Source organism: Elephantulus edwardii, unplaced genomic scaffold (assembly GCF_000299155.1).
Source record: "Elephantulus edwardii isolate Elephantulus edwardi_28Jun2011 unplaced genomic scaffold, EleEdw1.0 scaffold00042, whole genome shotgun sequence".
NCBI classification, from domain to species: Eukaryota; Metazoa; Chordata; class Mammalia; order Macroscelidea; family Macroscelididae; genus Elephantulus; species Elephantulus edwardii.
Genome location: NW_006399792.1, coordinates 8,607,404 through 8,627,491, shown reverse-complemented (window position 1 = coordinate 8,627,491; position 20,088 = coordinate 8,607,404).

Sequence of the window (20,088 nt, the reverse complement as noted above, 5' to 3'; positions counted from 1 at the left end):
AGCAGTATCAGGATGGATGGTGAAGAGATTGAGATTGTTCACAGCTTCAGTTTGCTCGGCTCCATGGTCAAGACTCTTGGCACCAGCAGCCAGGAAATCAAAAAACATATTGCGATGGGAAAGTCTGCTGTTAGGGCCCTCTTTAAAGTACTCAAGAGCAACGGTGTCTCTCTGGAGACTAAGGTGCGTCTGATACAAGCCATGGTCTTTGCAATCATTTGTTATGCATCAGAGAGTTGTACAATGACTAGGGAGGATAGAAGGAGATTTGATGCCTTTGAGCTGTGGTGCTGGAGAAGAGTATTGAATATACCCTGGACTGCCAAGAAAGCAAGCAGATTCATCCTAGAGAGTGTTAAACCAGGCTACTCCTTGGAGGCAAGGATTCTGGGGCTTTGTCTGACATGCTTTGGACATGCCGTAAGGAGGGACAGGTCCTTGAGGACATCATGATTGGGAGGGTAGAGGGACAGCGCAGGAGGGGAAGACCCTCTATGAGGTGGACTGATTCAGTGACTGGGGTAATCTGGATGGGTGGCAATGCGATTGGCACAGGATAGAGCAGGGTTTAGGGCTGTTGTACATAGGGTCGCTATGAGTCGCAAGTGACTCGACAGCACGTTAACAACAACATGAACTGCCAAAAACCCAAAATTTGTCTTTGAAGACATACAGTTAGAATCTCCTTAAGATGAGGATGGTAAGACTCTATCTCACATACTTTGGGCCTATTATCAGGAGACCGGAGTCCTTAAACAAGGAAATGAAGATTGGTAGAAGGTCAGCAAAAAGAGGAAGAACCTCAACCAGACAGAGTGACACAACTGCTTCAACAACAAGCTCAAACAGGGAAGTGATGTAAGGATAATGCTTCACTCTGATGTAGAGGATCACAAGGAGTAGGCATCAAACAACAAAAAGAAAGGGAAAGGAAAGGTGGTGTGACAGTTCCCTCATAGAATTAAGCCTTCCATGCAGAGGACCTTGCTTTGATGCCTAAGTAACATATGGCCTCTTAGCAGAGAAATGAATTTTGTTATGATGCTGACCAAATTTCATAGGTAATACCGGCTGCAGATAGGTCTAGTGATCCAGATTCAATTCACAACAAATCATGGAGATGGTAAGGGACCAGGAAGCATTTTCTTTTGTTCCATCATTCATTGTTACATGAATCTAAGGCTCATTCTATTGCAGCTTAGATCAAATGATCTCACCTGAGATTTAAGGATAAAACCTTTGCAGATCTCACCCAGAATTGAAGTCATCACAGTACAGACAAACTCAATACCACTCTGCCCATTCCCAAGAAGGGTGATCCAATAGATGGTAGAAATTATCACACAACATAATTACTATCACATGAAAGCAAAATACTGCTGAAGATCATCCAAAAACAGCTAGAACAATACAATGGCAAAGAACTGCCAGAAGTGTAAGATATATTCAAAAGAGGCCATGGCACAAGGGCTAGCAATAACGATGTCAGGTAGACCTTGGGTGAAAGCAGAGGATACCAGAAAGATGTTTACCTGTGCTTTAGTGATTGCACAAAGACATCTGATTATGTGAATCAGAGCAAATTATGGTCATCATGAAGAAAAATGAGAATCCCAGAACACTTAATGTGCTCATCTAGAAACCTATACATAGACCAAGAAGTAGCTATTCAAAAAGGAGAATGGAACACTGCATGGTTTAAAATCAGGAAAAGTGTGCAATATGGTTGTATCCTCTCTTTATACCTATCCAGTCTATATACACTGAGCAAAGAATTCCAGAAGCTGAACTCTATGAAGAAAAATGTGCAATCTGAATTGAAGGGCTGCATTATGGAGAATGCAAAACCTCACTTACAGAAGTGAAGAAAAGTAGAAGCACTTACTGCACAAAGTCTACAACCTTCAATATAGGTTACATCTCAACATAAAAAACAAAACAAAAATCCTCACCCCTAGACCAACAGGTAACATCGTAATAGATGGAGAAAAGACTAAAGTTGTCAATGACTTCCTTTACTTGGGTCCACAACCAACACCTATGGTAACAAGAAATCAAAAGGCATATGCATTTGGGAAATCTGCTGTCAGGGACCTCTCCAAAGTACTAAAAAACAAGGATGTCAGTTTAAAGACCAAAGTATGCCTGAGCCAAGCCATGGTCTTTTCAATTCCTTCAATGAATAAGGCTTACTGAAGAAGAACTGATGCCTCTGAACAGCAGTGTTGAGAACAGTATTGACTATACTAGGATTATCTAAAGAACAAATGAGTCTTGAATTGAGTGCAACAAGGATAATGAAACTTCATCTCATTTGCTTTAGTCATATTCTCAGGAGGATCCAGTCCTTGGAAAGAATTATCAGTTTGGGAAAGGAGCAGATCAGTGAGAGAGAGAAAGAACCTCAAGGAGAAGGACTGCTACAATAGGCTTAATTAAGAATGACAAAGATGATGAGGATGGTGCAGAACAGGCAAGGTTCAGGGTCACTATGAGCTGTAGTCCACTTGATGGCACCTAACAAGAACAATATGTGATGAAACATCATGATAGATGAAGAAATCAAAAGACATTTCACATTGGGGAAATCTGTCAAAGATCTCTCCAAAGTTCTAAATAGCAGAGATAGAATTTTAAAGATTAAGGTCTGACCCAAGACATGGTATTTTCAATTTCTTGCCACCCATCTGCAAGTTACAAAATGAATAAGGAAGACAGAAGTATAAATGCCTTTGAATTGTGGTATTGCCAAAGAAAACTGAATATTCTATGTGTTAGCAAGAACAAACTCTCTTAAAGGAAGTCCAACTGAAGTGCCCCTTAGAGACAAGGATGGTGAAATTTCAGTTGGCATACACTGGGTATGGAGTCAGTAGGGGCCATTATTTGGAAAAAGACATCATGCTGGGGAAAGTGTGGGCTAGAGAAAGGAAGGAAGTTGCTCAACAATACATATTTACATGGTGACTGTAACAATGAGCTCAAAGTATGATAGACTGTGAGGAAGGTGCAGGAGAGAACAAGGTTCACATCTATTGTTCCAAGAGACACTATGAGTCTTAATCAACTTAAAAGCACCTAATAACAACATGCAATGAAAGATTTCAGCAAAACATCATTCATCACCTTCAACTGTTTTGTACTTGGCATAAAAGCAGAAAGCATACATAAGGAATTTATTCATGTACATATAATTTACTTAGATCCACAATCGACACCCTTGGAACCAACCACTGGGAAATCAAAAGGTGTGTTGCATTAGGAAAATCCACTGTCAAGGACCTCTCCAAAGTGCTAAGAGCAATAATGTCAGTTTTTAAAACTAAGGTGAATCTGATACAAGCTGTGATCCTATGACTAGTATGCATCTGAAAGTTGGACAAAGGGTGAGGATGATAGAAGAACTGATGTGTTTGACTTGTAGTACTGGAGAAGAGTACTGAGTATTCCACACACGGAACAAGCAGATATATCTTGGAAAATGTGCTGCCAAGGTGCTTCTACAAGACAAGGATGGTGAAACTGTGTCTAACATACATACTCTGGGGATGGTATTAGGAGGAGCCCTAGGAAGAGGTTATCTTGCTGGGAAACCTGGAGGATCAGAGAAAGAGACAAAGACAGCCCCCCCACACACACAAGATAGACTGACACAGGACTGTAAAAATGGACTCAAATATATCACAGATGATGATAGCACAGTATAGGGCAAGATTCAGATCTGTTGCTCACAGAGTTGCTAGGAGTCCTAGTCAACCTGATGGCACTTAATGACAACAAATATATGTTGTTGTTGTTGTTGTTGTTAGGTGCCAAAGAGTCAAATATGACTCACAGTGACTCTACGAACAAAAAGATCTGAAACCTGTTCTATCCTGTGACATATTCACACTTCCTGACACAGAGGAGCTCACTGTAGCTGTGTCAATCCACCTAGTTAAGGTTTTTCATAAATAAAATATGGAAATAATTCCAGCTAACAGTTAGTCTCAATTACGCGCAGAATTACTATGAAAATAAAACACAAAAAAAGCAAACCTAGTGCCATCAGATTGAGTCCAATGAATAGAGTCTCTACTAGGTCTCTGGGGCTATATATTTTAACTAGAGGAGACTGCCTACTGTCAATGGAACACAGGAGAGGCTGAATCTGACTTCTACCTGTTGCATAAAGGGGAACTGTGTCCATCAATACTATCCATGGTCCCAAACAGACTGCTGCTCGGTCAGACACATCACCTCCCACGGTCTACACCCCTTAATTAATATGTGCCAGGTATGTGTTTTTGACTCATAGTTGTGGTACTTAGAGTGGGGTTTATTAGGGAAGTAAACTGGAGAGTGGGGGAGGGAAAGAGTATCACTCAATGCAAGCCCAGATTTTAGCCTAGCAGTCCTAAAAGACAACTCCTCAATTAGTAAAAGATATGCTTCAGTTCAGCACAAATCCAAATCATCCAGCAAGGTTTGCCTCAGAGCAGTTATAAGTCAGATTCTCCTTCAGTCATCCAGAAGTATAAATGCCTTTGAATTGTGGTGTCCAAAGAATAATGATTATTCCATGTGTTAGCAAGAATATTTGCCACAGTCCACCATCAGGGTCTCGCTCCAGTCTCCCTCAAGTCTTGCTGCTCCGTGTGGGAAACATTCTCTCTTATCCTAGTTCCACGGCTGCTGATGATATGCAAGACCATGTGCCTGCACTTAAGGTAGGGAGACCAGAGAGAGCTAACGTAATGGCTAGAGCAGCCAACTTTTAAGCTAACATGCAACTATTTTTCTCCTACAGGGCAGCAGATGGATTAGAACCATAGACCATTTGGCTATGTGCTACTAACTACATCCTTAGAATTTCTTCTATCTGGTATAGCGTAGCTTTATGGTATATTGTAACTCAAATGTCTTTGAATCTAATTGATTTCTCTTTTTTTCTTATGGCATTTGTCATAAGTTGAAATGTTATGGTTGTTAGGTGCCATCAAGTGGAGTATGATTCATAGAAACCCGATGAACAACAGATCTGAACCTGTACTATCCTCATCATCTGACATACTTGAGCTCACTGTTGCAGTCACTGTGTCAATCCATCTCACTGAGGACTGCCCCTTCTTCTGCTGACCTTTCCAAACATGATATCCATTTCTAAGGAACAGTCCCTAATAACACATCCAAAATATATGACAAAAACCTTCACCTTCTTTGTCTCTAAGGAGTACTCTGGCTGCTCTTTGTTCAAGACATATACCTATTTGTTTTTTAGATAGTCAATGAGATTCAGTACTTTCCTCCAACACCACAATTCAAAGGCATCAACTCTTCTTCTGTAATCTTTATTCACTATATAACTCTCAGATACAAAGCAAGTGATTAAAAGATCAAGGGCTCAATCCAGAGCCCATTAGTCTTTCAACTGACATCACTGCTCCTCAGTACTTGGAAAGGTCCCTGATAGCAGATTTTCCTATTGCAACACATCTATGACTACTGGTGCCAAGGGTGTTGATTGTGGATCTCAGTAAGATGAAACTGTTGACATTTCAATCTTTTCTCCATCTATCATAATGTTGCTCATCAGTTTGGTGGTGAAGATGTATGCCTTCTTGACGTTGAGATGTAATCTCATACAAGGCTGCTGTATTTAATCTTCAGCAAAAGCTTCAAGTCCTCCTCAATTTCAGCAAGCAAGGTTCTCTTATCTACATAATGCAGGTTGTTAATAAGTCTTCCTAAAATGCCAATGCCATATTCTTCTTCTTAAAAGCCTGCTTCTTGAATGGCTTATCCAGCATGCAGATTGGGTAGGTAAGGAGAAAGGATCTATTCCCAACACACACCTTTTTCATGTTAACCCATGCAGCATTCCTTTGCTCTGTTCGGACAACAGCTTCTTGGCCTAGGTAGAGTTTTTTTTTTTTATAAGCACAATTATGTGTTCTGGGATAAAAAAAAAAAAATCAAGCCTTGAATTGCAATACTTACAAATTCTATGGGAAAAATCTTCAGTGATCCAGTGAGTATCAAAGATGGAGGGAATACACAGAATCACTGTATCAAAACAAATTGGTTGATACGAAAATATTTCAGGAAGTAGCATATGATCAAGAACCAATGGTAATGAAGGCAAAAGTTCAAGCTGCACTGAAGGCACTGGCAAAAATAAGACCCCATTCCATATGACCTAGCTATTCCACTACTAGGAATATGTTGTTTGTTGTTTACCACAGAATTAGAACCTACCCATAGCAGACCCTCCAGTGGGTTTTCAGAGGCAGTTAATTGCATGGGAGGAGACTGCCCATTAGAACTGAGACATAGCAACATAGCAAATGTTCATAGCAACATTACTCACCATCATATGAATATGGCAACAGCCCAAATGTGCAACCACAACCAAAGTGATTGAGAAATTGTGGTACATTCACACAATGGAATACCACTCAGCAGAACAAGGATTTTGAAAAATACAACAACTTCAGAGAGACTGGAGAGCAATATGCTAAGTGAACTCAGTCTCATAAGGACAAATACTGAGTAAGACCATTATTGTAAAAACAGAAGGATAACTAGTAAAATGTGTATGAGGCTACAAGGGAGGAAAGGATGGGACAAGACGGATGAGGATGGGTAGGAGGGAAATCGCAGGGTTGCATTATTTGGTGAGTGGAGGGAGGGGATAAAAATAGGAAAGATTCTGCAGGGATCGGCAGAAAAGGCAGGATAATGTTGGGCATACATTAATGGTGATTAATTTTATAAAGCGCAACATATGATAATGATTGTATAAAACATAATGGCAATGAAAAAAAGTATGGGGGGGGGAATCTCCATTAAAAAAAAACAACTTGTTTTTTAAAAAATAAGGTCCCAGAAATGGATGGTATACCAATTAACAAGTTTCAACAAAAAGACATAGCCCTGGATGTGCTAATCTAGTCTGTGCCATGAAATTTGGAAGACAGCTACCTGGCCAGCTGAATGGAAGAGATCCTTACTTGTTCCCTGTGATATTAAGGATTTATTGTTCAAAATGGTTTTCCCAGCCAGTGAATTTGATTTTACCATATGGATGGCCAGGAATATGCAAATAGGGCATGTGAGCCTATTCATAAAAGGATTGGCTAGGCTCACCAATCCACAAGTCTCACCAAACCACAATGGAATGGTTAGCGTCACCATTAAATTGAGTGGATCCACCAATTTAATGAAGTGTAACCTCACCACCAGCAAAGGAGACACAGGAGAACGTAATGCACCTTCAAGACCGGAGATTTCCACCAGCCAGACAGGGGGCCTATGGGACCAACAGCCACAGCAATCACAGCAGAGAACCAGAGATCTGACATGAGATAGAAGAGACGTTGGGACTGCTACACCACTGGAGCCTTTTGTCCCCAGTCTGTTGGGGGACCTCACCCATTATAAAAAGGAAGACTATCTAGGGAAGGGGTAGAGGGCATCTTAGTATCACTCAAAAATTGCCAGGAATAGAGGGCCTCTGTACCAGGAAGTTCCTTGACATTGAGGAAGACCAAATAAGCATGGAGATGTCCAGACTATCCTAGGATACAGATGTTAAAGGAAACAAGCAATTTCCTCGACAAACATAGAGGGGATGGGCTTCCTATAGGAATGGCACCCTGAAACTGGATCTCTAATCTCCTAAACTGTGAACAAACAGTAACTACCACATGAACCTGAACATGACACAGATTGTGAGGATGGTGCACAGTAAGGGATGGCTCAGATCTGTTGTTCAGGGGTCACTATGAGTCGTAGCTGACTTGATGACATCTAACAACAAACTGTACAGAGTAAGTTTCTATACAAGAGGATAAATATGTTTGTTAAAAGAAAATAAACTTGTTTGATATCTGTTATAAGAGCACTAGATAACTAAGACACACACTGAGAGCTGGTCAATGAGTAAGAACGACAGAAGAATTGATGTCTTTGAACTGTTGTGCTGGAGAACAGTAGTGAATCTCTCATGGACTGCCAAAAGAACAAACAGATATATCTTGGAGAAGGTGCAGCTTCAGTGTTCCTTGGAAGCAAAGATGATAAAACTTAATTTCATATACTTTGGGGTATGTTGCTAGGAGAGTCTATTTCTTGGAGAGGGACATGGTGCTTGGAAAGGTGGAAGGATGGCAATGGAGAGGAAGACCCTCAACCAGGTTGATTGACAATGACTGCAGCAATGAGTCAGAGTGTGTCAGAGGTTCAGATCTGTTGTTTGTAGGGTCATTACGGTAGCACACAACAACAAAAATAGGTAAATAACACAGCATTCGATACTTTTTAAAGACTAAAGTATATAATCCTGTAATCTCTTATGTCTTTTTATCCTTAGAAATCCATCTCATATATAACACAAATTATACCTTTCACAATGTCCCCAAAGCAATCAACAGCTTCCAAATTTGCAAACCCTGAGGCCTTGTCATTATCAATCCTGATAGACAGCAATAACCTTATGGCATAGAACACTGTCTCATAGTCTGAAATCTTTACAGACGCAGATTGCCAGGTCTTTTCTCCTGTGGGGTGGCTGATGGATTCAAACTGCTAACTTTTTGGTTAGTAGTCAAGTGTTTATATGTTGTGCCATTAATAAAGAAGGCCATGAAAGTTACAAGACATTTCTGAGTAGGAGCCTTAGATACTAGAGTATTTTTACCTCTATCTCCTCTCATCCAAGATCCATCCTACACAACAGCTACAGCAGTTATCTCCCTAGAGCGCATCTCTGAGGCTGTCATTCTCCCACTCAAAAATCTTCTTTAACTCCCAAGACTTTCTGCATCGGCCCTATCCAAATGTCCAAATTCACCTCCAGTGCTTTCTAAACTGGAACTTTGCTTAATGCAATTTAATTGCAGTCATTTTATCGCCAGGTCTAGCATAATGTGTGACATCTAACAGGCATTATAGTATTACTTAAAGCATTTCTTTAAAAATAAGCAAAAAACTAACACTGGACCATATCCAGCAGACAGAAATCTTTCTTTTTCCCAACATGCTTATTAATAGACAATTGTTCTAACTGCAATTCTGAAAATTGATCTTTAAATACAAATCATAAAGAACTGTAAAGACAGTAACCTTTGTGATGAAAAACAATTTTTAAAAGTTTCATGTCCCTCTCTATTTTAAATTATAAACCTTACTATTAATTTGGCAGTTGAGTTGCCAAGGTCCATATCACTGCAACACAGATGCTATAACATTTAAAAAAATAAATAAATAAAATAAAATAAAAATTGTATGGACCATACAAGAACACTGATTGTTAAATTCTTTTTCAAACTTTACCAACCAAATGTAATCTCTGCTATTTTCCTTAAATATTTCCCTGTTCCTAATTCTTCTAGTAAGTAAGTGGTCAAATGTCTAAGCTATCTACATGAAAACTGTTCTTCTGAATATTAAGAAGCCCTTCACAGGAAATGAATAAGGACTATTCATGGCTAATAATAAGCATTACCAGCAGATTATCTTAATATTTATCTCTGAAAGACAAATATACTCAGAGTCATATATTCAGAGTCATTAACTCAGTCTTCTATCACAAAAACTGGAAGAGGCTTCCCCAATTAAAATATAAAAATGTGATTCATGTGAAACTTCTAAGGGACACTACTGTGGTATCCAAGATAGACTTGGTATGGGTCCTGCAAGGCAATCTAAGACATATATGGGTCTTGAGATAACTTGCAGAATTAAGCTATGGCTGTCATAAAGTCAGCCAATTCAATTCTCAACTCTGTACACAAAGGACTAACAAAATCTATGTTAGGAATAAAACAATGGTCTCAATTTCTCTTTATACCCACTTAATGTAGTGACATTAAATACTTGGAACAAGCCAAAAGTGATGGTATCTTAAAACATTCGTGAGTCTCTTTAAGAATGATGGTAAAATTAGTGTAGTAACAGAATTCCCAGAGTTGTAGTTCACTTGGATTATAAAATCTACTGCAAAACCTAAAACTTGACTCCCTGACTTTATGGAATGGATTGGGGATGCAGAAGAATTGCTCCAAAAAAGCAAGCAATGAAATATGACTGACAATATCTCAACTGTTATTTGCCAAATGGCAGGGGCAGTGGGGTCACTCTACAGATGACAGAGCCATTTAAAAAAGACGGGAGGCCATTCACTGTTGCAAAACAATTCCATATTTTTTTTAAAAAAGTCAGCATCCACACCCCAACAAGTTATAGACTATGACACATAGACTTTAAATGCAGAATAAAATACCAGAGCTCAGCCTCCTTAAAGAAACATACAACTACACAAACTGCTCAACATCATCTGGTGTTCACTAACAAGAGTGGATACATGAACTATTAAATCAGGAAATCATGATAAGTGCTAGCGGTTCCTCTAGGCCTCAGCAGCAGCCTTAGGTATAAGAGCAAATTCGAGCCCTCTTTAACACCCGAAGAATAATGTTGATGTCATTTATGAAGCTACTGATTCTTTGCACTACAGACAAGTCATTAGTTGATCCACAACGCAAATGCCTTCTCACCCCTAAATAAAGAGATCTCAAGGCAGAGAGGCCCTCGGGTACCCCCTTCTTCTCTACCTCCAGTGGCTGCCTCTTTCTCCTCCCTCCGGCTCCAAGGTGGGGGCTCCAGAAGGTCCCGGGCAATTCCGAGCCCGGGCGGTGCTTGTTTTGCCTCTGCCGAGAGCTGGGGCCAGTCGCCTCCTTTCTCAGTTTGCCCTAACTGGAGCGCTACAGGGTACCCGGAGACAGAGAAGGGAGCCGAGTGGCGACGCCGCTGCTGCCGCCGCCTCTGGTATGTCAGGGGCTGGGATTGTATTTCGAAAGATCCGCCATTTTCACCTCGTCATCACCATCACAGCTCAGCAGCTTCCCCGACAGCCCGAGCCGGGCCGCCGCCGCCGCCGCCAGTCACCTCCCCCTTCCTCCTCCTCCTCCCCTCCCTGACCCTCCCCTCCCGAGAGGCACACACCCACATATCCGGGGAAACCTCCCGCGGCCCCGCCAACCTTCAAACACACACCGGGGACACAAATGCACACAGGGGCTACGCAAAGACCTTTCACCCGAGGACGAAAAATGTGCTCCAGCTCGCCCTGCGGGGCTACGAAAGGAAGCCATGCCATCTGCGGGGGTCCCAAGTCCATATTTTTGTTCAGAAGAGCAAACGCCATGCGGAAGGTAGCATAGGACAATAAGGGATCCAAACCCTTTCATTTTCAGAAAAGCAACTGGAGACAGATGATGGAATGCGTTTCATTATGTCATTCTTAGATCTTTAATGTAACTCACCAACTGTGACATTGTACTCCACCATCAGAACTACTTTGACAGAATGCCTAAATGACTTCTCTGATATATTTGTAAGTTACAGATATTCATTCTCACGCAATTAATGTGGTCATAGAGCTCATTTTTAAAAAAAAAAAATCAACATGTCTAAAAAAATAGACTCCAAAATACTTTCTTCTCTAGTTAATTTGATCTGATGCTTTCTGTCCCAGAACATGTGACTTTCAATTTGTTTTATCATTGATATGAGAAACTGCAAATAAATTAAAAATGTATTGATCTAATTATGGAAATACACGCATGAGTAATTGCTAAAATATAGCTCTAAACTAAAATTCCTTGTCAAATTATTTGCCAATTCACTAAATTTAAAAAATATATCTGCTGCTGATATATTTGTTAAATACAGTGAAATAAACAGCTTGCTTTAGAACAAGACGACCCCAGTTATCCATCCACCTTAAGCGGTGTCTTCCATCATGCAATTCCATAGGTAACTCGTAACTTATATGTTAAGTATTCTTAAAATAACCTAAGAAATAACAAGAAAACACAGACTATAGGACTTCTGGGACCAGCACAAAAAAACTAAATTGGCCATTTTCGTTATTTTAGGAAGAATTTTCTTTTTCTTTTATTTTATTTTATTATTTTGTGTGTGTTGTGTGTACCGTCAAATCAGAACTGACTGGTACAGGAGGAGACTGTTCCTCCTTCTCCAGCAGAGCATCTGGTTGATTTGAGGAAGAATTTTATAATCATCTATTCAAAGGCTTAACTCCACACCCTTCAACTACAACTTAAGATCCAAAGGATATTTCCGAACCGAGTAAGTGGCATTTTAAGGCAAAAAAAAAAAATAAGGCCACTCTACTGTGAGGGATGTAGAAGTTGAAAAACCATTTCCCTACCTTGCTTGCATGACAAGTCAAAATAAGTCCGTAGATTCAAGCTTAAAGTGCGTCTACCAACCAAGCCCAATCGCCGTTTTCAATATGCAGCTTTCTAAACGCTGAGAGTGTGAAGTCTCCCTACAATCTTTATCTTTAAACTTTATTGTCCCACCGGCAGTGCTGTCCACCCGCACTCTGCTTGGTTGTTTACCGTTGCTTGGCCAAGCTGAGTCCCAGTCCGCTCCCTTCCCCCCTGTACCTCGGGAACATTATGACATTTGGCTGGTGGGCTTCGCGAGGAAAACGGACACACAGGAAGATGGGACCATACAAAGAGGCGTAGGAAGGATAGGGTGACAGGCAGCAGGGGGAAGAGGGGCTGGTACAAAATGACACAGCAGCAAAACCAGTTCCCAGAAAGCCGAGGCCGACACGGGCGGGTTCTGTGGCCGCGCTGTGTGCGTGTCAACAGCCGCGGAAACCCTTCCTCCAGACTGCCGGGAATGGCAGCTGGTCTGTCGAGCGCCTGCCCTACCCGGTGACAGCCACGCTCCGAGGGGCCAGCAGCAAGGGGCTAAAGCAAGGATCCTCTCGCTCCTTGCGTCCAGGGAAAGGGACGAAGCCGCTCCCAGCCGGCAGGTTCCCGCTCCAAGACCTGGCTCCCGGAGGGGGCGGTCTGGCGCCCTCCGCCCGCGCATCCCTAGCAGCGGGGGCCGGCACCCGAGTCACGCCCGCCTGCTCAAAGCTCCATCCTGGGGTCTGACACTCACCAAAGCCGGCGGCGCCGCCGCCTCCTCCTCGCGCTGCGCTCCCGGGGCTCCCAGCAGCCGCGGCGGCGGCGGCGCCTCCGAGACACAAACCCGGGTTTGTTCAAAATCACGCGCCCAGCGCCATTCCACCGCCGCATCCCATAATACGCTGGGCCTTCCCCGCCCTCGCGCCCCTCTCCGCCCGCCCCTCCACTTCGTTCGCCCCGCCCTCCCGGTCGGCTTCCTTCGCCCCGCCCCTTCCGCGACTCCTTGCCCCTCCCCTTGGCAGCTCCAGTTCACGTCATTCCGTAAGGCGCGGTGAATGCGCTTCAGTTCCACGTGACTCCAAGTAGACGCTCTGTCAAAAGCTTGCACAAAGAATATTCCATTGCGCTGAGGTGGAGAGGGGAAAGACAAAGATCGTTCCCGCAGTTAGTAGAGATGCCTTCTTCTAACTCTCTTTGTAAGGAGTTTGTAGGTATGATCCCACAAATCTAGCCAATTTTTTTTTGTGCTTGAGTGGAACTAGGGAGGTGATCAATATTCACAAATGCCAAATCTCGTCGGGTTTTACTATTTTTCTAAAGGGCACTCTGGTAGTTTAAGTTGCTTTTCAAGTTTCCAGCGATTAAAAGCCACTGGCTCTACGGGAGAAAGATGGACAGATTCCTCCAGTTAAAACTGATGGAAGGACGTTATGAGTCGGAACTGACTCAACAGCAGTGAGAGTTTTTAGAAAGAGAATTTTGTGGCGGTTGCGGCAAAGCTATCAGGGGAATAAGCTCACTTAAACGTATTTTAAAGAACCTTTTTGCAATGCAGGGAGCTTTGGTGATTTTGTTGTTATTTGCTAGGTACCTTTTAGTCGAGTAAGACTATAGCGACTTGATGAACAACAGATCTTGACATTATCTGCTACCATCTCATCTCAGACACACCTGAGTCCGTTGTTGCTGTCACCATGACATTCCGTCTCGAGGATTTTTCTCTTTCTCGGACCCTGCACCTAGCCTTTCTTAGCATCATGCCCAAAGTTTGTCAGGTGATACTTCTCTATCCTTCACTCCAAGGAGCATTCTGGCTGCAGTTTCTCCAAGACATATCTGTTCTTTTTGTGGCCCATAGGACATTCAGCCCTCTTCAACACCACAGCTCAAAGGTATCAGTTCTTTTGTCATCCTTATTGTCCAACTTTCAGACTCAAAGCAAGTGATTGAAAAGACCATGTCCTAGGGAGCTCTGGCGACCTAGTGGCAAGAAGCTGCGCTGCAATCCCGAAGGCGTGCTATTTGAATCCACCAGATGCTTCGCTGGACAACGAGGGGTAACACAGGTTAAAAAAAAAAAAAAAAACAAGACCATGGCCTGAATCAAGCATACCTTAGTCTTGAAACTGACATCATTGCTCCTCAGTAATTTGAAGTGGTCCCTTTCAGCAGACTTCACCCATACAATACATCTCTTGATCTTCTGACTACTGGTCCCAAGGTTATTGATTGTGGATCCAAGCAAGATGAAGTCACTGACAACTTCTGTCTTTTCTCTATCTATGATGCTGCTGCTTATTGCCCCAGTTGTAAGGATTTTCTTTTTTTTAAGGATTTTTTTAACATTATTTTGTGGTGGTGGTGTTGTTGTCAACTGTGGAATCTGATCTGACTGGTACAGGAGGAGATTGCCCCTCCTTCTACAGCGGAACATCTGGTGGATTCGAATCATATGCCTTTGGATTTGCAGTGCAGCTTCTTGCCACTAGGTCACCAGAGCTCCCTCGTGGTAAGAATTTCGACTTCTTTTTTTTTTTTTTTAGCATACAAAGAGACATTTAATACTTTTTTAAAAATCAGGGTTCCGTTTCGGTGTGCCCTGAATTTCGACTTCTTGATGTTGAGATGCAATCCATAATGAAACCCATAGTCCTTGATCTTATGCAGTAAGCACTTAAAGGTCTCCTCACTTTCAGCCAGCAAGATTGTGTTACCTGCATAACGCAGATTGTTGATGAGTCTTCCTCTGATCCAGAGGCCACTTTCTTCTTCATACAGTTTACCTTCTCGAATGATTTGTTCAGCATACTAATTCAGGTCGAATAAGTATGTAGAAATAATATTCACCCCTCTTATTTTTTAACCATATAGTTATTCCCTTGCTCCATTTGGAAAACAACTTTCTGACCTAGGTATAGGTTTCATATGAGCATCAAGTATTCTGAGATTCCCATTCTTCTCAATGTTAGCTAATGGCTTAGTGGTAAGGAATTACACTACCAACACAAAGGTACGAGATTCGAAGCAACAGTTTCTCCACAAGAAGCAGCTAGGCAATGTCCTCCCTTGCGATTTACTGCCTCTGAAAACCCAATGAAGGATCCCCTATGGGCTGGTTCCAACTTGATTGTAAACAACAATGTATGACCAATAGTTTTAAGAATTTTAAAACAATAGTTTTAAGAATTCTAATGCCAACTCAACAATTTGAGTCTACTACTTGCACTGGGGAAAGTGGTGCAATTTTTAAAACCTATGAAAACTTGCTGAAGAGTCCAGCCATGACTCATTTCTGGCTCTATGATAATGAGTTCAAGATTTTTAAAGTGTGCATGTGTATGTGTGTATGATCAAGGATAACCATCAAAACAACAGCACTAACATACTTTATAGTGAAATGGCAGATATTCACATCTAAGTTAGGAATCTAGCAAGGATGTTAGAGAGATAGTGCACATTATTAAATGTTTTCCAGGGTTTTTTGTTTGTTTGTTTGTTTGCTAAACAAATAAACTGAAAGAGAACTAAAGGGAGAGAGGAACTGTTTTTAGTTGTTAAGTGTCATGGACTACAACCCTATGACCTATATTAAAAGTAAAAACAAAGACTCAGAGTTGTTTAAATTCATGGCGTTGAGATAAAGAATTATACCTAATTTTTGTCCCTCATGAATAATGCAACATCAAGAAGATAACAGTTCTCACCACTGGGCCAATTGGCAGCACCATGATGGATGGAGAAGAGATTGAGATTGTTAACAGGTACAGCTTGCTCAGCTCCACAATCAACACTCTTGGCCCCAGGGCTCAGGAAATGAAAAAACTAATTTCACTGGGGAAAATCTGCTGTCAGGGACCTCTCCAGAGCACTAAAAAGCAACAATGCCAGTCTATAGATTAAGATGCACCTGATCCAGGTCATTGTCTTCACAATTATTTGCTATGCATCAAAGAGCTGAACAATGAGTAAGGAGAATTGATCCCTTTGAGTTGTGATGCTGGAGAAGAATCTTGAACATACTGTGGACCACCGTGAAAACAAATCGGTCTGTCTTAGAGAGGGTTAAACCAAGTTTCTCCTTGGAGGCTAGGATTTTGAAGCTCCATCTCTCATATTTTGGGCATGTGGCCAGAAGGGACCAAGCCTTGAAAAAGGATATCATGCTCAGAATAGTGGAAAGACAGCACGGGAGAGGAAAACCCCAGATGAGGTGGATTGATACAGTAACTAACGTAATGGGGTTAGGTGTGTCTAAGTCGGTGAGACTGGCTCAAGATATGGCAAGCTTCAGAGCTGTTGTACATAGGGTCTCCGTGAGTCAAAGGTGGCTCAATGACACATACCAACAACAACATGACTAATACTTCTTTGACCTTTGATAAGTTGTTTTTCTTTGCCTCAGGTCCTCATCTGTAAATTGAGGGTAATACATACATTATAACGCTGTGCCGTAGCTCACTTGTCAGTTCATTATCCAATGGAGGAGGCTTGCTTGTTGCTGTGATATTGAAAGTTATGCCATTAGTATTTCAAATACCAGCAGAATCATTCATGATGAACAGTTTGATCAGTATAGCTTCCAGACTAAAAAGCAGGACTATTCACATCTCAGATAACAGGCCAGTGAAACCTTATGAATAATAATGAAACAGTGTGTGATACTGGAGTGCAATAGATTGGTGAAAATGGCTTTCTAAAGATACTATGCTAGGAAAAGGTCATCAAATGAAGAAGTCCCTTAAAGAAATAGATGGACGAGCTACAACAATGGACTTGAGCATGGTGGAGACCATGAGAATACAGTAGGTCTTAAATCTGTTGTTCACAGAGTCACTGTGAGGCATAGTGACTGGGTCTTTCCAATCCTGATGCCACATTCTTCTCCATATAGTCCAACTTCTTCAATTACATGCACACCATACAGATTGAATTGGTATGGAGAAAAGAGAGAACCCCGAAATACATCTCTTCTAAGTTTGAACCATACAGTATCCCTTTATTCTCTTTAAATGACTCAAATAACTGCTTCTTGGATTATGTACAGGTTTCACATAAGCAAAGTTCAGTGTTCTGGGATCCTAATTCTTCTCAATGAAATCCATAATTTATGATGATCCACACATTCATTAATGTCTTTGTACAGTCAGTAAAACACAATTGGGAATGTTGTTGTTATTATGTACCATCGAATAACCTGTGACTCATAGCAACCCTGGGAACAATAGCTCTGAATGCTGCCCTATCCTGAGGCAGTCTCACTGACTTCAACACACCTCTTCTTATTACCCCAGTTACTGTGTTAATCCATCCAGGCTAATCCAGACCATCCAGAGGGTCTTCCTCTCTTGCACTACCCATCCACCCTTCCAAACATGACGTTCTTTTCCAAAGACTAGTCCTTCCTGGCAACATGCCCAAAGTGTGTGAAATGGAGTTTAAAAATCCTGTCTCCAAGAAGAAACTTGGTTTCATCCTCTCAGATACAGACCTGTTTATTTGTTCCCTTGGTGGTCCATGGTATGTTCAATACTCTTATCCAGCACCACAACTAAAAAGTATTGATTCTTCTTCTGTCATCCCTAGTCATTGTCCAGCTCTGTGATGCATAGCAAGTAATTGCAAAGATCATGGCCTGGACCAGGTGCACTTTATTCTCTAGACTGACATCATTGATCTTTGACGCTCTGAAGAGGTCCCTGACAGCAGATTTCCCCAATGAAATTCGTCTTTTGATTTTCTGACTGCTGGTACCAAGAGTGTTGATCGTGGAGCCAATCAAGCTGAAATTGTTAACAATCTCTGTCTTTCCTCCATCCATCATGGTGCTGCCAATTGGCCCAGATAGTAAGAATCTTTGTCTTCTTGATGTTGAGCTTCAATCTATGACCTTCCAGTCCTTGACCTTCTGCAACAAGTGCTTCAGGTCCGCCTCAGCTTCAACAAGCAATGTTGTGTCATAACAGGTTATAGTTAATATTGAAGCAATTAGAATTCAATTATTCAATCAGAACAGCTTCTCGGGGAGCTCTGGTGGCCTAGTGGCAAGAAGCTGCACTGCGATCCCAAAGGTATGCATTTCTAATCCACCAGATGGTCTGCTGGAGAAGGAGGGGTAATCTCCTCCTGCACCAGTCAGATCTGATTTGGCAGTGGTTGTTGCTGTTGTTGTTGTTGTTGTTATGTGCCTTCGAGTCGCTTGCAACTTATAGTGACCCTATGCACAACAGCCCTAAACTCTGCTCTGTCCTGTGCTAATCACACTGTTTCCAATACACCCATCCCGATTACCCCAGTCACTGAATCAATCCACCTCGTAGAGGGCCCTCCTGTACTGTCCCTCCACCCTACCAAGCATGATGTCCCTCTCCAAGGACCAGTCCCTCCTTACAACATGTCCAAAGTATGTTAGACGGAGCCTCAGAATCCTTGCCTCCAAGGAGCCACCTGGTTTAACCCTTTCCAGGATGAATCTGTTTGTTTACCTAGCAGTCCATGGTACTCTCAATACTCTTCTCCAGCACCACAGCTCAAAGGCATCAATTCTACTTCTATCCTCCTTAGTCACTGTCCAACTCTCTGATGCGTAACAAGTGATCACAAAGACCATGGCCTGTATCAGATGCACCTTAGTCTCCAGAGAGACACCATTGCTCTTCAGTACTTTGGAGAGGTACACACAAAAAGTAATAAAAGAATTTTTTATTTTATTTTTTTTTTAAAAAAAGAAAGAACAGCTTTTCAAGTGTGCTTACAGGCCCTCTGACATTCAGCCTTGCAACTGCCTCTGGTTTCAGTCTCTCTTGAGTAGGGGTCTCTGACCTAAAAGGACTTGCTACCCTTTCCAGTTCTTTTTTTCTTTCTCTTTCTCTCTCTGCCCCCCCTTCCCTCCTTCCTTTCCCTCCCCTTCTTTCCTTCTTTTCCTTCCTCCCTTTCTTCCCTTTCTCTCTCCATCTCTGTCTGTCTCTCCTTTCTTTCAAGGGCAAAGTGCGAACACAGTCCCCCACTACAACAAATTATGCAGTTGAGTTTCCCACATTTGGGGAAATCGCAGGGGTCAGCACATCTGGGAGTTCAGAGGATAGGCCTTGCTCTGGGAAAATCACCTTCATGATCACAGTATCTCCCCTGCCAGGAAAGTATCCCATTTCTTTCATGATGGTATCAATTTGTTTTCTACTTCTGCTCAGTTTAATCCTGGTGGAATGGCAAAACTAATCAGTGCCCTCTTTGGTCATTTACACAACTTCCTTTTCATGTTGCTTCCCAGAAGATGTTATGTACTTCATTCAGATTACTAGCATACTAATTGTTGACTGCAGTTTTTATACCTGTTGTTAAGTGCAATCGAGTCTCAGGAGACTCATAGTGACCCTATGAAGGAGAGTCCTCAACACTTGGGTGTCTCTCTTCCTCTCTCTAGGTTCATAGGGTTTCCGGAGGCAAGCTATTACAGAAGTGGATGCCGCTCCATTTTTACACCTACTTACCAAATTATTCTTCTACTTCAACATTTCTTCCCTTTCTCTTGGCTTCTCAACATTCTACTGCAGTTTTCAGAGTCTCATCTGATGTCTATTTTGGTCTTTTCTTTCTTATATTTCTTTGTTATGACCTTGTGCTTTTGTTCCCAGATAATATCCTGGATGTCATCTACCACATCTCATCTGGTCATCAATCATCAGTGCCTTGATGGTCGTCAAGGCATTCAATGCCTTGAACCTGTTCTTGAGATGGTTTTTAAATTGAGGTGGGATACACCTCACTCCATACACAAAAACCAACTCAAGGTGAATCATGGACTTAGGACTAAAACCAAGGACTATAAACTTCATTACAGAAAAGCTAGGAACAACTCTAGAAGTCCTAATCCACA